This window comes from Acipenser ruthenus, chromosome 48 (assembly GCF_902713425.1).
Source record: "Acipenser ruthenus chromosome 48, fAciRut3.2 maternal haplotype, whole genome shotgun sequence".
Lineage (NCBI taxonomy): Eukaryota > Metazoa > Chordata > Actinopteri > Acipenseriformes > Acipenseridae > Acipenser > Acipenser ruthenus.
In genome coordinates this window covers 4,898,957-4,914,200 of record NC_081236.1, presented here as the reverse complement: position 1 = coordinate 4,914,200, position 15,244 = coordinate 4,898,957, and the positions used below count along the sequence as shown (strand labels likewise).

Here is a 15,244-nt window from a genome sequence, read left to right as displayed (position 1 = left end):
CGAACAAGAGGACCATATCAATCCTTAGAATGTGATTAATCATTCAACTCACGCTTCCATACATATTTGCAGTTTTCCCGACAACGCATTATCAATGCATGATTCCAAATGAACACATTCGTTTGATGGGGCTTAATGTAGTGACTAATATCACCTCACAGATCATTATAACTCACAGTGATACTTTCAAAGTTATGCTTTTAAGACTATTAACCAGTAAGGCAAATTAGTTGGGGAATGTATTACGCTTTATTCCAATGTTAAATGAAAAAGTTCAAAAAAGACTTGCGTTGGCCGGGAATCGAACCCGGGTCAACTGCTTGGAAAGCAGCTATGCTCACCACTATACCACCAACGCCTCCGTTCTCAAAATCACCTTCAAAGATTGAATTAAGCCACTGTAACGTTGGCTGCTGGGACAGGTCCCGTCTTGCCTCTACTCGATAAGCGTTAATACAGCGACTGGTGTTTGTGGGAGATTTTTATGGTGTTTATAGATTGATTATTTCTGTAATTATTATTTCATACACAGCAGGCTGGTGTGCATCATGCCTGTACTAACACGATGAAGCAATGATTGTATTCTATTTTCTTTCAAAAAGGTGCATGCCATGAAGATGGCGTGTGAAAAAAAAGAACAAGCTTCTCTGCCGTGTGAGGATTGCACCTGCCGTGACCCGGATTCGAACCGGAGTTGTTACGGCCACAACGCAAAGTACTAATCACTATACGATCACGGCGAACTACCGAGAAGCTCGTGTTTGTTTTGTCAGCTGGGCACTCCGTGCTACACACACGGCAGAACAATTGCAGCAGGTCGCTGCTATGTGTGTTGTTTTATTGTTTTAATTAGGCTACTTTCATTTTTAGAATGTTTCGTTTCTTTCCCTGCGCCAATCAGAGGATGATTCCCCTTTACCTGGCTCATTTCAAAGGCTGGTTTTAAAGACAAGGGGGAGCAGAATAGGAAGCAGGATGTAAGGGAACGGGAGGCTCTCGTGACGGCGGCGGTATGGCTGGTCGGCAGCCTGTGCTATGGCGGTGTGTTTACAATGATTCCGTGTGTGGTGTCCGAGTAGCGGCAGTAGTATTGAAGTGTAGCAGGTCTTTATATACAGATAGCGAAATTTATGTTATTTTCACTACGCCACCGTGTGTTTATTGAGGACAAGGACCTCGAGTGGTTGGTTCCCGCACAAACTCTTTTATCCAGGAGAAATCAAGCAATCATACTCCAAAAATAATCTTTACAAGTTTTAATTAATAATTGTTTTCAAAATCTCAAGCACATTAACAACAATGTAAACAATATGACAATTCCACTTTCACTTCACCATCTAACAATTGTCTGGTAGATACATATAGAGATGATACAATTAAACAAACTCTTAATCTAGCAGTTTCTTATAGTGAAGTTAATTCAACTAGTTACCACATATTATAGTATTGCAGTTTATATAAAATACTTGGATCTATCAGTTTTTTATAGTAAGGTTAATTAACCAGTTCAGCAAATCTGTTCTTTTTGTGGTACATACAAAGTAGACAACAACGTCAGCACTTGAATGGTCTCGTTACAATCTAGATTACATTTGTAAAGTACACAGTACCAATTTCCCCCAATCTATTTAAAATGAATATATAAAACAGCTGCGTGCGCGCAAGAATAAAATAAAATATAACAAATTGCAGGTCATCCCTTTGCAAAACAACGAAACACAGTTTTGTTTTGTTTATTTTTTATGTGTATGTATGCATATCGAAACTAAATCCTATCTTAACAAGTTTCCTCATTTATAGCGACCACCTCTCGATGCCCATAGAAATGCTAGCCGCCAGGTAAAGCAAATCAGACTGCCCCTAACAGGCACACAGCAAGGTGACACTAATTCCTCAATACAGAGCATCTAGGTCTACGCTTCTTTGGAAGCTCGTGGAACCAAATCGCCGCCAGCATTTGGCTGTTTAATCTAGGGGTATGATTCTTGCTTCGGGTGCGCGAGTTCCCGGGTTCAAATCCCGGATGTGTCCGTGTTCAATATCTTGCATTACACTTTTCTAATTACGATGCATTGCCGGGAAGGCGCTCAATCACGTGACTGAAAAAGACTGACAAATCAGTCACCGAGAGCTCTGCTTGCCCACTCGTTAAATCAGGACTGCCATCTTTGTGTACACAGGGAATCAAATGCTTAAAAATTCAACAGAAGTCTCACATAACAGATTATAAAACCTTCATTTCACTGTTGCTGTACATCATACAGCAATGACTATTTTGGTAACATATGTTTGATTTTTTTCATGCGCCCATGTGTGTCTAAAACAATCCGGCTGCAGTAAGTTTTATCAGATGGTTGTTTAATTTTAAATATTTGATTTTGCAGCGCATGTAACTGCAACGCCATTGTTATGTGGCAGGACGAACAACAGGACCATATCAATCCTTAGAATGTGATTAATCATTCAACTCACGCTTCCATACATATTTGCAGTTTTCCCGACAACGCATTATCAATGCATGATTCCAAATGAACACATTCGTTTGATGGGGCTTAATGTAGTGACTAATATCACCTCACAGATCATTATAACTCACAGTGATACTTTCAAAGTTATGCTTTTAAGACTATTAACCAGTAAGGCAAATTAGTTGGGGAATGTATTACGCTTTATTCCAATGTTAAATGAAAAAGTTCAAAAAAGACTTGCGTTGGCCGGGAATCGAACCCGGGTCAACTGCTTGGAAAGCAGCTATGCTCACCACTATACCACCAATGCCTCCGTTCCCAAAATCACCTCCAAAGATTGAATTAAGCCACTGTAACGTTGGCTGCTGGGACAGGTCCCGTCTTGCCTCTACTCGATAAGCGTTAATACAGCGACTGGTGTTTGTGGGAGATTTTTATGGTGTTTATAGATTGATTATTTCTGTAATTATTATTTCATACATAGCAGGCTGGTGTGCATCATGCCTGTACTAACACGACGAAGCAATTATTGTATTCTATTTTCTTTCAAAAAGGTGCATGCCATGAAGATGGCGTGTGAAAAAAAAGAACAAGCTTCTCTGCCGTGTGAGGATTGCACCTGCCGTGACCCGGATTCGAACCGGGGTTGTTGCGGCCACAACGCAAAGTACTAACCACTATACGATCACGGCGAACTACCGAGAAGCTCGTGTTTGTTTTGTCAGCTGGGCACTCCGTGCTACACACACGGCAGAACAATTGCAGCAGGTCGCTGCTATGTGTTTTGTTTTATTGTTTTAATTAGGCTACTTTCATTTTTAGAATCTTTCGTTTCTTTCCCTGCGCCAATCAGAGGATGATTCCCCTTTACCTGGCTCATTTCAAAGGCTGGTTTTAAAGACAAGGGGGAGCGGAATAGGAAGCAGGATGTAAGGGAACGGGAGGCTCTCGTGACGGCGGCGGTATGGCTGGTCGGCAGCCTGTGCTATGGCGGTGTGTTAACAATGATTCCGTGTGTGGTGTCCGAGTAGCGGCAGTAGTATTGAAGTGTAGCAGGTCTTTATATACAGATAGCGAAATTTATGTTATTTTCACTACGCCACCGTGTGTTTATTGAGGACAAGGACCTCGAGTGGTTGGTTCCCGCACAAACTCTTTTATCCAGGAGAAATCAAGCAATCATACTCCAAAAATAATCTTTACAAGTTTTAATTAATAATTGTTTTCAAAATCTCAAGCACATTAACAACAATGTAAACAATATGACAATTCCACTTTCACTTCACCATCTAACAATTGTCTAGTAGGTACATATAGAGATGATACAATTAAACAAACTCTTAATCTAGCAGTTTCTTATAGTGAAGTTAATTCAACTAGTTACCACATATTATAGTATTGCAGTTTATATAAAATACTTGGATCTATCAGTTTTTTATAGTAAGGTTAATTAACCAGTTCAGCAAATCTGTTCTTTTTGTGGTACATACAAAGTAGACAACAACGTCAGCACTTGAATGGTCTCGTTACAATCTAGATTACATTTGTAAAGTACACAGTACCAATTTCCCCCAATCTATTTAAAATGAATATATAAAACAGCTGCGTGCTCGCAAGAATAAAATAAAATATAACAAATTGCAGTGCATCCCTTTGCAAAACAACGAAACACAGTTTTGTTTTGTTTATTATTTATGTGTATGTATGCATATCGAAACTAAATCCTATCTTAACAAGTTTCCTCATTTATAGCGACCACCTCTCGATGCCCATAGAAATGCTAGCCGCCAGGTAAAGCAAATCAGACTGCCCCTAACAGGCACACAGCAAGGTGACACTAATTCCTCAATACAGAGCATCTAGGTCTACGCTTCTTTGGAAGCTCGTGGAACCAAATCGCCGCCAGCATTTGGCTGTTTAATCTAGGGGTATGATTCTTGCTTCGGGTGCGCGAGTTCCCGGGTTCAAATCCCGGATGTGTCCGTGTTCAATATCTTGCATTCCACTTTTCTAATTACGATGCATTGCCGGGAAGGCGCTCAATCACGTGACTGAAAAAGACTGAAAAATCAGTCACCGAGAGCTCTGCTTGCCCACTCGTTAAATCAGGACTGCCATCTTTGTGTACACAGGGAATCAAATGCTTAAAAATTCAACAGAAGTTTCACATAACAGATTATAAAACCATTCATTTCACAGTTGCTGTACATCATACAGCAATGACTATTTTGGTAACATATGTTTGATTTTTTTCATGCGCCCATGTGTGTCTAAAACAATCCGGCTGCAGTAAGTTTTATCAGATGGTTGTTTAATTTTAAATATTTGATTTTGCAGCGCATGTAACTGCAACGCCATTGTTATGTGGCAGGACGAACAACAGGACCATATCAATCCTTAGAATGTGATTAATCATTCAACTCACGCTTCCATACATATTTGCAGTTTTCCCGACAACGCATTATCAATGCATGATTCCAAATGAACACATTCGTTTGATGGGGCTTAATGTAGTGACTAATATCACCTCACAGATCATTATAACTCACAGTGATACTTTCAAAGTTATGCTTTTAAGACTATTAACCAGTAAGGCAAATTAGTTGGGGAATGTATTACGCTTTATTCCAATGTTAAATGAAAAAGTTCAAAAAAGACTTGCGTTGGCCGGGAATCGAACCCGGGTCAACTGCTTGGAAGGCAGCTATGCTCACCACTATACCACCAACGCCTCCGTTCTCAAAATCACCTTCAAAGATTGAATTAAGCCACTGTAACGTTGGCTGCTGGGACAGGTCCCGTCTTGCCTCTACTCGATAAGCGTTAATACAGCGACTGGTGTTTGTGGGAGATTTTTATGGTGTTTATGATTGATTATTTCTGTAATTATTATTTCATACACAGCAGGCTGGTGTGCATCATGCCTGTACTAACACGATGAAGCAATTATTGTATTCTATTTTCTTTCAAAAAGGTGCATGCCATGAAGATGGCGTGTGAAAAAAAAGAACAAGCTTCTCTGCCGTGTGAGGATTGCACCTGCCGTGACCCGGATTCGAACCGGGGTTGTTGCGGCCACAACGCAAAGTACTAACCACTATACGATCACGGCGAACTACCGAGAAGCTCGTGTTTGTTTTGTCAGCTGGGCACTCCGTGCTACACACACGGCAGAACAATTGCAGCAGGTCGCTGCTATGTGTTTTGTTTTATTGTTTTAATTAGGCTACTTTCATTTTTAGAATCTTTCGTTTCTTTCCCTGCGCCAATCAGAGGATGATTCCCCTTTACCTGGCTCATTTCAAAGGCTGGTTTTAAAGACAAGGGGGAGCGGAATAGGAAGCAGGATGTAAGGGAACGGGAGGCTCTCGTGACGGCGGCGGTATGGCTGGTCGGCAGCCTGTGCTATGGCGGTGTGTTTACAATGATTCCGTGTGTGGTGTCCGAGTAGCGGCAGTAGTATTGAAGTGTAGCAGGTCTTTATATACAGATAGCGAAATTTATGTTATTTTCACTGCGCCACCGTGTGTTTATTGAGGACAAGGACCTCGAGTGGTTGGTTCCCGCACAAACTCTTTTATCCAGGAGAAATCAAGCAATCATACTCAAAAAATAATCTTTACAAGTTTTAATTAATAATTGTTTTCAAAATCTCAAGCACATTAACAACAATGTAAACAATATGACAATTCCACTTTCACTTCACCATCTAACAATTGTCTAGTAGATACATATAGAGATGATACAATTAAACAAACTCTTAATCTAGCAGTTTCTTATAGTGAAGTTAATTCAACTAGTTACCACATATTATAGTATTGCAGTTTATATAAAATACTTGGATCTATCAGTTTTTTATAGTAAGGTTAATTAACCAGTTCAGCAAATCTGTTCTTTTTGTGGTACATACAAAGTAGACAACAACGTCAGCACTTGAATGGTCTCGTTACAATCTAGATTACATTTGTAAAGTACACAGTACCAATTTCCCCCAATCTATTTAAAATGAATATATAAAACAGCTGCGTGCTCGCAAGAATAAAATAAAATATAACAAATTGCAGTGCATCCCTTTGCAAAACAACGAAACACAGTTTTGTTTTGTTTATTTTTTATGTAAGCATATCGAAACTAAATCCTATCTTAACAAGTTTCCTCATTTATAGCGACCACCTCTCGATGCCCATAGAAATGCTAGCCGCCAGGTAAAGCAAATCAGACTGCCCCTAACAGGCACACAGCAAGGTGACACTAATTCCTCAATACAGAGCATCTAGGTCTACGCTTCTTTGGAAGCTCGTGGAACCAAATCGCCGCCAGCATTTGGCTGTTTAATCTAGGGGTATGATTCTTGCTTCGGGTGCGCGAGTTCCCGGGTTCAAATCCCGGATGTGTCCGTGTTCAATATCTTGCATTACACTTTTCTAATTACGATGCATTGCCGGGAAGGCGCTCAATCACGTGACTGAAAAAGACTGACAAATCAGTCACCGAGAGCTCTGCTTGCCCACTCGTTAAATCAGGACTGCCATCTTTGTGTACACAGGGAATCAAATGCTTAAAAATTCAACAGAAGTCTCACATAACAGATTATAAAACCATTCATTTCACAGTTGCTGTACATCATACAGCAATGACTATTTTGGTAACATATGTTTGATTTTTTTCATGCGCCCATGTGTGTCTAAAACAATCCGGCTGCAGTAAGTTTTATCAGATGGTTGTTTAATTTTAAATATTTGATTTTGCAGCGCATGTAACTGCAACGCCATTGTTATGTGGCAGGACGAACAACAGGACCATATCAATCCTTAGAATGTGATTAATCATTCAACTCACGCTTCCATACATATTTGCAGTTTTCCCGACAACGCATTATCAATGCATGATTCCAAATGAACACATTCGTTTGATGGGGCTTAATGTAGTGACTAATATCACCTCACAGATCATTATAACTCACAGTGATACTTTCAAAGTTATGCTTTTAAGACTATTAACCAGTAAGGCAAATTAGTTGGGGAATGTATTACGCTTTATTCCAATGTTAAATGAAAAAGTTCAAAAAAGACTTGCGTTGGCCGGGAATCGAACCCGGGTCAACTGCTTGGAAGGCAGCTATGCTCACCACTATACCACCAACGCCTCCGTTCTCAAAATCACCTTCAAAGATTGAATTAAGCCACTGTAACGTTGGCTGCTGGGACAGGTCCCGTCTTGCCTCTACTCGATAAGCGTTAATACAGCGACTGGTGTTTGTGGGAGATTTTTATGGTGTTTATGATTGATTATTTCTGTAATTATTATTTCATACACAGCAGGCTGGTGTGCATCATGCCTGTACTAACACGATGAAGCAATTATTGTATTCTATTTTCTTTCAAAAAGGTGCATGCCATGAAGATGGCGTGTGAAAAAAAAGAACAAGCTTCTCTGCCGTGTGAGGATTGCACCTGCCGTGACCCGGATTCGAACCGGGGTTGTTGCGGCCACAACGCAAAGTACTAACCACTATACGATCACGGCGAACTACCGAGAAGCTCGTGTTTGTTTTGTCAGCTGGGCACTCCGTGCTACACACACGGCAGAACAATTGCAGCAGGTCGCTGCTATGTGTTTTGTTTTATTGTTTTAATTAGGCTACTTTCATTTTTAGAATCTTTCGTTTCTTTCCCTGCGCCAATCAGAGGATGATTCCCCTTTACCTGGCTCATTTCAAAGGCTGGTTTTAAAGACAAGGGGGAGCGGAATAGGAAGCAGGATGTAAGGGAACGGGAGGCTCTCGTGACGGCGGCGGTATGGCTGGTCGGCAGCCTGTGCTATGGCGGTGTGTTTACAATGATTCCGTGTGTGGTGTCCGAGTAGCGGCAGTAGTATTGAAGTGTAGCAGGTCTTTATATACAGATAGCGAAATTTATGTTATTTTCACTGCGCCACCGTGTGTTTATTGAGGACAAGGACCTCGAGTGGTTGGTTCCCGCACAAACTCTTTTATCCAGGAGAAATCAAGCAATCATACTCAAAAAATAATCTTTACAAGTTTTAATTAATAATTGTTTTCAAAATCTCAAGCACATTAACAACAATGTAAACAATATGACAATTCCATTTTCACTTCACCATCTAACAATTGTCTAGTAGGTACATATAGAGATGATACAATTAAACAAACTCTTAATCTAGCAGTTTCTTATAGTGAAGTTAATTCAACTAGTTACCACATATTATAGTATTGCAGTTTATATAAAATACTTGGATCTATCAGTTTTTTATAGTAAGGTTAATTAACCAGTTCAGCAAATCTGTTCTTTTTGTGGTACATACAAAGTAGACAACAACGTCAGCACTTGAATGGTCTCGTTACAATCTAGATTACATTTGTAAAGTACACAGTACCAATTTCCCCCAATCTATTTAAAATGAATATATAAAACAGCTGCGTGCTCGCAAGAATAAAATAAAATATAACAAATTGCAGTGCATCCCTTTGCAAAACAACGAAACACAGTTTTGTTTTGTTTATTTTTTATGTATGCATATCGAAACTAAATCCTATCTTAACAAGTTTCCTCATTTATAGCGACCACCTCTCGATGCCCATAGAAATGCTAGCCGCCAGGTAAAGCAAATCAGACTGCCCCTAACAGGCACACAGCAAGGTGACACTAATTCCTCAATACAGAGCATCTAGGTCTACGCTTCTTTGGAAGCTCGTGGAACCAAATCGCCGCCAGCATTTGGCTGTTTAATCTAGGGGTATGATTCTTGCTTCGGGTGCGCGAGTTCCCGGGTTCAAATCCCGGATGTGTCCGTGTTCAATATCTTGCATTCCACTTTTCTAATTACGATGCATTGCCGGGAAGGCGCTCAATCACGTGACTGAAAAAGACTGACAAATCAGTCACCGAGAGCTCTGCTTGCCCACTCGTTAAATCAGTACTGCCATCTTTGTGTACACAGGGAATCAAATGCTTAAAAATTCAACAGAAGTCTCACATAACAGATTATAAAACCATTCATTTCACAGTTGCTGTACATCATACAGCAATGACTATTTTGGTAACATATGTTTGATTTTTTTCATGCGCCCATGTGTGTCTAAAACAATCCGGCTGCAGTAAGTTTTATCAGATGGTTGTTTAATTTTAAATATTTGATTTTGCAGCGCATGTAACTGCAACGCCATTGTTATGTGGCAGGACGAACAACAGGACCATATCAATCCTTAGAATGTGATTAATCATTCAACTCACGCTTCCATACATATTTGCAGTTTTCCCGACAACGCATTATCAATGCATGATTCCAAATGAACACATTCGTTTGATGGGGCTTAATGTAGTGACTAATATCACCTCACAGATCATTATAACTCACAGTGATACTTTCAAAGTTATGCTTTTAAGACTATTAACCAGTAAGGCAAATTAGTTGGGGAATGTATTACGCTTTATTCCAATGTTAAATGAAAAAGTTCAAAAAAGACTTGCGTTGGCCGGGAATCGAACCCGGGTCAACTGCTTGGAAGGCAGCTATGCACACCACTATACCACCAACGCCTCCGTTCTCAAAATCACCTTCAAAGATTGAATTAAGCCACTGTAACGTTGGCTGCTGGGACAGGTCCCGTCTTGCCTCTACTCGATAAGCGTTAATACAGCGACTGGTGTTTGTGGGAGATTTTTATGGTGTTTATAGATTGATTATTTCTGTAATTATTATTTCATACACAGCAGGCTGGTGTGCATCATGCCTGTACTAACACGATGAAGCAATTATTGTATTCTATTTTCATTCAAAAAGGTGCATGCCATGAAGATGGCGTGTGAAAAAAACGAACAAGCTTCTCTGCCGAGTGAGGATTGCACCTGCCGTGACCCGGATTCGAACCGGGGTTGTTGCGGCCACAACGCAAAGTACTAACCACTATACGATCACGGCGAACTACCGAGAAGCTCGTGTTTGTTTTGTCAGCTGGGCACTCCGTGCTACACACACGGCAGAACAATTGCAGCAGGTCGCTGCTATGTGTTTTGTTTTATTGTTTTAATTAGGCTACTTTCATTTTTAGAATCTTTCGTTTCTTTCCCTGCGCCAATCAGAGGATGATTCCCCTTTACCTGGCTCATTTCAAAGGCTGGTTTTAAAGACAAGGGGGAGCGGAATAGGAAGCAGGATGTAAGGGAACGGGAGGCTCTCGTGACGGCGGCGTTATGGCTGGTCGGCAGCCTGTGCTATGGCGGTGTGTTTACAATGATTCCGTGTGTGGTGTCCGAGTAGCGGCAGTAGTATTGAAGTGTAGCAGGTCTTTATATACAGATAGCGAAATTTATGTTATTTTCACTACGCCACCGTGTGTTTATTGAGGACAAGGACCTCGAGTGGTTGGTTCCCGCACAAACTCTTTTATCCAGGAGAAATCAAGCAATCATACTCCAAAAATAATCTTTACAAGTTTTAATTAATAATTGTTTTCAAAATCTCAAGCACATTAACAACAATGTAAACAATATGACAATTCCACTTTCACTTCACCATCTAACAATTGTCTAGTAGGTACATATAGAGATGATACAATTAAACAAACTCTTAAGCTAGCAGTTTCTTATAGTGAAGTTAATTCAACTAGTTACCACATATTATAGTATTGCAGTTTATATAAAATACTTGGATCTATCAGTTTTTTATAGTAAGGTTAATTAACCAGTTCAGCAAATCTGTTCTTTTTGTGGTACATACAAAGTAGACAACAACGTCAGCACTTGAATGGTCTCGTTACAATCTAGATTACATTTGTAAAGTACACAGTACCAATTTCCCCCAATCTATTTAAAATGAATATATAAAACAGCTGCGTGCTCGCAAGAATAAAATAAAATATAACAAATTGCAGTGCATCCCTTTGCAAAACAACGAAACACAGTTTTGTTTTGTTTATTTTTTATGTGTATGTATGCATATCGAAACTAAATCCTATCTTAACAAGTTTCCTCATTTATAGCGACCACCTCTCGATGCCCATAGAAATGCTAGCCGCCAGGTAAAGCAAATCAGACTGCCCCTAACAGGCACACAGCAAGGTGACACTAATTCCTCAATACAGAGCATCTAGGTCTACGCTTCTTTGGAAGCTCGTGGAACCAAATCGCCGCCAGCATTTGGCTGTTTAATCTAGGGGTATGATTCTTGCTTCGGGTGCGCGAGTTCCCGGGTTCAAATCCCGGATGTGTCCGTGTTCAATATCTTGCATTACACTTTTCTAATTACGATGCATTGCCGGGAAGGCGCTCAATCACGTGACTGAAAAAGACTGACAAATCAGTCACCGAGAGCTCTGCTTGCCCACTCGTTAAATCAGGACTGCCATCTTTGTGTACACAGGGAATCAAATGCTTAAAAATTCAACAGAAGTCTCACATAACAGATTATAAAACCATTCATTTCACAGTTGCTGTACATCATACAGCAATGACTATTTTGGTAACATATGTTTGATTTTTTTCATGCGCCCATGTGTGTCTAAAACAATCCGGCTGCAGTAAGTTTTATCAGATGGTTGTTTAATTTTAAATATTTGATTTTGCAGCGCATGTAACTGCAACGCCATTGTTATGTGGCAGGACGAACAACAGGACCATATCAATCCTTAGAATGTGATTAATCATTCAACTCACGCTTCCATACATATTTGCAGTTTTCCCGACAACGCATTATCAATGCATGATTCCAAATGAACACATTCGTTTGATGGGGCTTAATGTAGTGACTAATATCACCTCACAGATCATTATAACTCACAGTGATACTTTCAAAGTTATGCTTTTAAGACTATTAACCAGTAAGGCAAATTTGTTGGGGAATGTATTACGCTTTATTCCAATGTTAAATGAAAAAGTTCAAAAAAGACTTGCGTTGGCCGGGAATCGAACCCGGGTCAACTGCTTGGAAGGCAGCTATGCTCACCACTATACCACCAACGGCTCCGTTCTCAAAATCACCTTCAAAGATTGAATTAAGCCACTGTAACGTTGGCTGCTGGGACAGGTCCCGTCTTGCCTCTACTCGATAAGCGTTAATACAGCGACTGGTGTTTGTGTGAGATTTTTATGGTGTTTATAGATTGATTATTTCTGTAATTATTATTTCATACACAGCAGGCTGGTGTGCATCATGCCTGTACTAACACGATGAAGCAATTATTGTATTCTATTTTCTTTCAAAAAGGTGCATGCCATGAAGATGGCGTGTGAAAAAAACGAACAAGCTTCTCTGCCGTGTGAGGATTGCACCTGCCGTGACCCGGATTCGAACCGGGGTTGTTGCGGCCACAACGCAAAGTACTAACCACTATACGATCACGGCAAACTACCGAGAAGCTCGTGTTTGTTTTGTCAGCTGGGCACTCCGTGCTACACACACGGCAGAACAATTGCAGCAGGTCGCTGCTATGTGTTTTGTTTTATTGTTTTCATTAGGCTACTTTCATTTTTAGAATCTTTCGTTTCTTTCCTTGCGCCAATCAGAGGATGATCCCCCTTTACCTGGCTCATTTCAAAGGCTGGTTTTAAAGACAAGGGGGAGCGGAATAGGAAGCAGGATGTAAGGGAACGGGAGGCTCTCGTGACGGCGGCGGTATGGCTGGTCGGCAGCCTGTGCTATGGCGGTGTGTTTACAATGATTCCGTGTGTGGTGTCCGAGTAGCGGCAGTAGTATTGAAGTGTAGCAGGTCTTTATATACAGATAGCGAAATTTATGTTATTTTCACTACGCCACCGTGTGTTTATTGAGGACAAGGACCTCGAGTGGTTGGTTCCCGCACAAACTCTTTTATCCAGGAGACATCAAGCAATCATACTCCAAAAATAATCTTTACAAGTTTTAATTAATAATTGTTTTCAAAATCTCAAGCACATTAACAACAATGTAAACAATATGACAATTCCACTTTCACTTCACCATCTAACAATTGTCTAGTAGGTACATATAGAGCTGATACAATTAAACAAACTCTTAATCTAGCAGTTTCTTATAGTGAAGTTAATTCAACTAGTTACCACATATTATAGTATTGCAGTTTATATAAAATACTTGGATCTATCAGTTTTTTATAGTAAGGTTAATTAACCAGTTCAGCAAATCTGTTCTTTTTGTGGTACATACAAAGTAGACAACAACGTCAGCACTTGAATGGTCTCGTTACAATCTAGATTACATTTGTAAAGTACACAGTACCAATTTCCCCCAATCTATTTAAAATGAATATATAAAACAGCTGCGTGCTCGCAAGAATAAAATAAAATATAACAAATTGCAGTGCATCCCTTTGCAAAACAACGAAACACAGTTTTGTTTTGTTTATTTTTTATGTATGTATATCGAAACTAAATCCTATCTTAACAAGTTTCCTCATTTATAGCGACCACCTCTCGATGCCCATAGAAATGCTAGCCTCCAGGTAAAGCAAATCAGACTGCCCCTAACAGGCACACAGCAAGTGACACAAATTCCTCAATACAGAGCATCTAGGTCTACGCTTCTTTGGAAGCTCGTGGAACCAAATCGCCGCCAGCATTTGGCTGTTTAATCTAGGGGTATGATTCTTGCTTCGGGTGCGCGAGTTCCCGGGTTCAAATCCCGGATGTGTCCGTGTTCAATATCTTGCATTCCACTTTTCTAATTACGATGCATTGCCGGGAAGGCGCTCAATCACGTGACTGAAAAAGACTGACAAATCAGTCACCGAGAGCTCTGCTTGCCCACTCGTTAAATCAGGACTGCCATCTTTGTGTACACAGGGAATCAAATGCTTAAAAATTCAACAGAAGTCTCACATAACAGATTATAAAACCATTCATTTCACAGTTGCTGTACATCATACAGCAATGACTATTTTGGTAACATATGTTTGATTTTTTTCATGCGCCCATGTGTGTCTAAAACAATCCGGCTGCAGTAAGTTTTATCAGATGGTTGTTTAATTTTAAATATTTGATTTTGCAGCGCATGTAACTGCAACGCCATTGTTATGTGGCAGGACGAACAACAGGACCATATCAATCCTTTGAATGTGATTAATCATTCAACTCACGCTTCCATACATATTTGCAGTTTTCCCGACAACGCATTATCAATGCATGATTCCAAATGAACACATTCGTTTGATGGGGCTTAATGTAGTGACTAATATCACCTCACAGATCATTATAACTCACAGTGATACTTTCAAAGTTATGCTTTTAAGACTATTAACCAGTAAGGCAAATTAGTTGGGGAATGTATTACGCTTTATTCCAATGTTAAATGAAAAAGTTCAAAAAAGACTTGCGTTGGCCGGGAATTGAACCCGGGTCAACTGCTTGGAAGGCAGCTATGCTCACCACTATACCACCAACGCCTCCGTTCTCAAAATCACCTTCAAAGATTGAATTAAGCCACTGTAACGTTGGCTGCTGGGACAGGTCCCGTCTTGCCTCTACTCGATAAGCGTTAATACAGCGACTGGTGTTTGTGGGAATTTTTTATGGTGTTTATAGATTGATTATTTCTGTAATTATTATTTCGTACACAGCAGGCTGGTGTGCATCATGCCTGTACTAACACGATGAAGCAATTATTGTATTCTATTTTCTTTCAAAAAGGTGCATGCCATGAAGATGGCGTGTGAAAAAAAAGAACAAGCTTCTCTGCCGTGTGAGGATTGCACCTGCCGTGACCCGGATTCGAACCGGGGTTGTTGCGGCCACAACGCAAAGTACTAACCACTATACGATCACGGC

At 40.2% G+C, this 15,244-nt stretch overlaps 13 non-coding genes across 13 annotated transcripts; all 13 read right to left on the bottom strand.

The window, feature by feature from the left end:
- Positions 1-286: 286 nt before the first annotated feature.
- On the bottom strand, positions 287-358 carry trnag-ucc (transfer RNA glycine (anticodon UCC)). Its single transcript has one exon. It is a non-coding gene; the product is annotated as a tRNA-Gly (tRNA).
- Positions 359-2,706: 2,348 nt separating this feature from the next.
- On the bottom strand, positions 2,707-2,778 carry trnag-ucc (transfer RNA glycine (anticodon UCC)). Its single transcript has one exon. It is a non-coding gene; the product is annotated as a tRNA-Gly (tRNA).
- Positions 2,779-3,088: 310 nt separating this feature from the next.
- On the bottom strand, positions 3,089-3,160 carry trnah-gug (transfer RNA histidin (anticodon GUG)). Its single transcript has one exon. It is a non-coding gene; the product is annotated as a tRNA-His (tRNA).
- A 1,967-nt stretch (positions 3,161-5,127) lies between these two features.
- Positions 5,128-5,199, bottom strand: trnag-ucc (transfer RNA glycine (anticodon UCC)). Its single transcript has one exon. It is a non-coding gene; the product is annotated as a tRNA-Gly (tRNA).
- A 309-nt stretch (positions 5,200-5,508) lies between these two features.
- Positions 5,509-5,580, bottom strand: trnah-gug (transfer RNA histidin (anticodon GUG)). The gene has a single exon. It is a non-coding gene; the product is annotated as a tRNA-His (tRNA).
- Positions 5,581-7,541: 1,961 nt separating this feature from the next.
- On the bottom strand, positions 7,542-7,613 carry trnag-ucc (transfer RNA glycine (anticodon UCC)). Its single transcript has one exon. It is a non-coding gene; the product is annotated as a tRNA-Gly (tRNA).
- A 309-nt stretch (positions 7,614-7,922) lies between these two features.
- trnah-gug (transfer RNA histidin (anticodon GUG)) lies at positions 7,923-7,994 on the bottom strand. Its single transcript has one exon. It is a non-coding gene; the product is annotated as a tRNA-His (tRNA).
- Positions 7,995-9,955: 1,961 nt separating this feature from the next.
- Positions 9,956-10,027, bottom strand: trnag-ucc (transfer RNA glycine (anticodon UCC)). The gene has a single exon. It is a non-coding gene; the product is annotated as a tRNA-Gly (tRNA).
- A 310-nt stretch (positions 10,028-10,337) lies between these two features.
- On the bottom strand, positions 10,338-10,409 carry trnah-gug (transfer RNA histidin (anticodon GUG)). Its single transcript has one exon. It is a non-coding gene; the product is annotated as a tRNA-His (tRNA).
- A 1,967-nt stretch (positions 10,410-12,376) lies between these two features.
- trnag-ucc (transfer RNA glycine (anticodon UCC)) lies at positions 12,377-12,449 on the bottom strand. The gene has a single exon. It is a non-coding gene; the product is annotated as a tRNA-Gly (tRNA).
- A 309-nt stretch (positions 12,450-12,758) lies between these two features.
- trnah-gug (transfer RNA histidin (anticodon GUG)) lies at positions 12,759-12,830 on the bottom strand. Its single transcript has one exon. It is a non-coding gene; the product is annotated as a tRNA-His (tRNA).
- A 1,960-nt stretch (positions 12,831-14,790) lies between these two features.
- On the bottom strand, positions 14,791-14,862 carry trnag-ucc (transfer RNA glycine (anticodon UCC)). The gene has a single exon. It is a non-coding gene; the product is annotated as a tRNA-Gly (tRNA).
- A 310-nt stretch (positions 14,863-15,172) lies between these two features.
- trnah-gug (transfer RNA histidin (anticodon GUG)) lies at positions 15,173-15,244 on the bottom strand. Its single transcript has one exon. It is a non-coding gene; the product is annotated as a tRNA-His (tRNA).